This window comes from Myotis davidii, unplaced genomic scaffold, assembly GCF_000327345.1.
Source record: "Myotis davidii unplaced genomic scaffold, ASM32734v1 scaffold651, whole genome shotgun sequence".
Classification (NCBI taxonomy): Eukaryota; Metazoa; Chordata; class Mammalia; order Chiroptera; family Vespertilionidae; genus Myotis; species Myotis davidii.
Genome location: NW_006283994.1, coordinates 386,903 through 390,003, shown reverse-complemented (window position 1 = coordinate 390,003; position 3,101 = coordinate 386,903). Strand labels below are relative to the sequence as shown.

At 59.4% G+C, this 3,101-nt stretch overlaps 1 protein-coding gene across 1 annotated transcript in view; it reads left to right on the top strand.

The window, feature by feature from the left end:
- Positions 1 to 3,101, top strand: part of CFAP77 (cilia and flagella associated protein 77) — a 106,279-nt gene that overhangs the window by 79,041 nt on the left and 24,137 nt on the right. The gene's annotated exons all lie outside the window — the stretch shown is intronic.

The window sequence follows — 3,101 nt, the reverse complement described above, 5'->3', positions numbered from 1 at the left end:
CTCGCTCTCGAGACTGTAGCTGAAGTGTTCACCATGGGCTCGGTGCAGTAAGCGCTCACTAGACTGGGGGGCATGTGTGAACCTCAGTCGTTCGCCGACGCCCAGCAGGCCAGTCGCGAGGTGTGGTGCTAGCCCGGCTGGGCTTCCTGGCTCTGCTCATGCTGATCCCTCTGTCCAGAGACCCCTCTTCGCCATCTTCTGCTCAAACCCGAAGACCCATCGAAAGGTGGAGAAGGGGGCTTTCGTCGTCCCAGGCCGCTGCTCAATGAGCCGTTCTCTCCTCTGAGCGCCAAAGGCTGTCCGCCCCTACACGGCGCTCATCCTTCAGTACTGTGCAGGCCAGGGCTGCAGGGCAACAAGCCCACAGGCTCCCAATGAAAATGCAGCATGTCACTCACTGGCTGTGTGGTCTTGGGTAAGACACTGAACTTCTCTGGGCCTCTGATTTCTCATCTGTGAAATGGGCATATTCACATCTGTCTCTAGAGTTGTTGTCCTAAGGACAGAGGACACAGCAGGAAGCCTGAGCTCTGACGATCATCGTTACAGCTGCTGCAGGCCCTGTGGCCCCAGAGTGCAGGGAGCAAGCCCCTGGGAAGGTCTGGGGCCCCACCTGGGAGTGGCCCGGCCCCCTGGGTTTGGCCTCTAGCTGCAGCCGGCCTGCTGGCCTGTCCCCTTCGGTCTTTGCAGAAGTCAGTTGTACGTTTTCTCGGCTGCAGACACTGGTCCGAGGGGTGGGAGTTCAGGCCTTGTGCCTGGAGTGTGCTGTGTGACCCTGGGCCGGCCATTTGACCTCTCTGGACTCTGGCTTCCCCGCACCGTTCCCACCTCATTTAGTGAGGATAAATAATTCAGAGCTTCTGTGTGAACCCCTCCAGCTCCTCCCAACAAAGCTATAAGTGAGACCACGGGGCCTTCAGCCTGTGGCAAAAATCATTCGTTTTGGGGGTCGGGGGAGGATGCCATTCTGCATTATAAAGAACTACCCTTCCCTTTTAAAAACTGAACATGTTGTAAGGTAGCATCCGGAGACAGTTGTGGAAGGAAACAAGAGACCTGGCTCCTATAGATGCATCCGGAGGAGCAGGCACTCCGGGAAGATGCTGAACTCCCCAGCGCGGGGCAGGCAGGGCCCCCAGGCCCAGAGGCCGGCCGCCCTCCACGCGGCTGCTGTCTGATGCTCGCGGGGCTGGGCCTGGGGGGCGGGCCATGGGGTGGGCTCTCGTCCTGACACTGAGTCTGGGGGCCCAGATCCATCTCCCCATCCCTGGCTATGTGGCCCCAGCCAATCACACGACTTTCAGACTTGATTTCTTTCTTCCTTTTTCTCTCACTCTCCCTCTCCGCCCCCTCTCTCCCTTTCTCTCTCTCTCTCTCTCTCTCTCTCTCTCTCTTTCTCTCTCTCTCTCTCTCTTTCTTTTTTTTTTTCTTTCTTCCTTTTTCTCTCTCTCTCCCTCTCCCCCCCCTCTCTCCCTTTCTCTCTCTCTCTCTCTCTCTCTCTCTCTCTCTCTCTCTCTTTCTCTCTCCCTCTCTCTCTTTCAGCTTAGGCTTAGTCTAAGAATTGGGAGGCCATTGGGGTGCTTTAAGAAGGGGTGATGTGGCCTGGCTGGCATAGCTTCCCCGTCAGGACACATGCCCATGTTGCGGACTTGATCCCCAGTGTGGGGCATGCAGGAGGCAGCCAATCAATGATTCTCATCATTGATGTTTCTATCTCTCTCCCTTCCTCTCTGAAATCAATAAAAAATATATATTACATATATATATATATTTTTAAAAGGCGGGGGTGATGTGATCTGATCTACACCCCGAGTTCTCCCCAGGTCAGCAAGGCCCCCACCTTAGTATCCAAGTTACAGAGCCAGGACAGACCTGTCCGATGTCCCTGTGCCCCCCCAGGTTTGTCAGGAGCGCCTCCTACCTCTGCCCAGGTAAGAAGGACCTTGGCCGGGGCGGACACAGCATCAGCAGGCTGCAGGATGGGGAGGGGAGGGGGGCAGGCTCGCCGTGATGCCGGCCATGGGGGCTGGGAAGACAGCGTCTCGGCGAAGGCCTCTGGGGCAGATGTTGCCAGATCACCGGCCACTGCCACTGATTTGGCTGTAAATTAGGCGGCTGAGAAGCGTGGGGCGGGTAGTGATTAAGCAATAAAGTCCGCGCAGGGGCAAAGGGGCAGGACAGCAAAGCCCTGGGCGTGGCCATGCGCCCGCTGCCCGGGGAAGAGGCCTCTAAGCGCCTCCTGTTTCTAAGCCACTGCCCCTCCCTGCAAACAGGGACCCCTAAGGGGTCCGAGTGGGGAGCGTCCGGATTTGTACGCTGACCTCGGGGCAGAGCCAGGCTGAGGGCTGGGGTCTCGGGTCCTAGCAGCACAACCTTGGGGTGGTTTGTTGTGTCTGTGAAGGAAGGTCACGGGTAATACGGGGCTCCCGACCTTTACCGGGGCGCACCCACCTCTGAGCCTGTGGATCCTCCCCGCAACAATGCCTGTGAACCCATCCAGAAGTACCGTCTGCCCTTCGCGGGACTCAGGGGGCTCGGGGTGACGGCTGGATCAGGCACCCCCAGATCCACTGACCGGGACAAGGCCCCCAGAGAGCAGAGAGCGCACCGCACGCTGCCTGGGCTCCTCCCGCTGTGGGGCTGTGTCCAGGCTGAAGTCCTGCGCTGAGCGTACGAGCTGCAAGCCGTTTCTACCAGTGTTTCCCAAAGTCTGCCCGAGGAACCCCTGGGGGTCCGTGTCCTGGGCCTGGCGTAACAAACCACCACAAACTTGGTGTCTTAACACAACAGAAGCGCTGGAGGCCAGGGGTGGGCAGGGCCGCGCCCCCTGGAGGCCACAGAGGGTCTTTCCCCACCTCCCCCTTCCCGCTCCTGGGGGCCTGGGCTCCTGACGGGGGCTCCCACCTCTGCCGCCTCCTCACAGCACCCTCTCCCGACCCTAGACCCTGCGTCTCGCTTCCCTGCATCTCTCACAGGGACACTGTCACTGGGCCTGGGCCTGGGCCCACCCTGAACAGCACGCACACGATGCTGTCCCCCATCTTGCGATCGCCCCCAACTGCAAAAGCCCTTTTCCCAGACCCTCCTGGCCACCAGGCTCT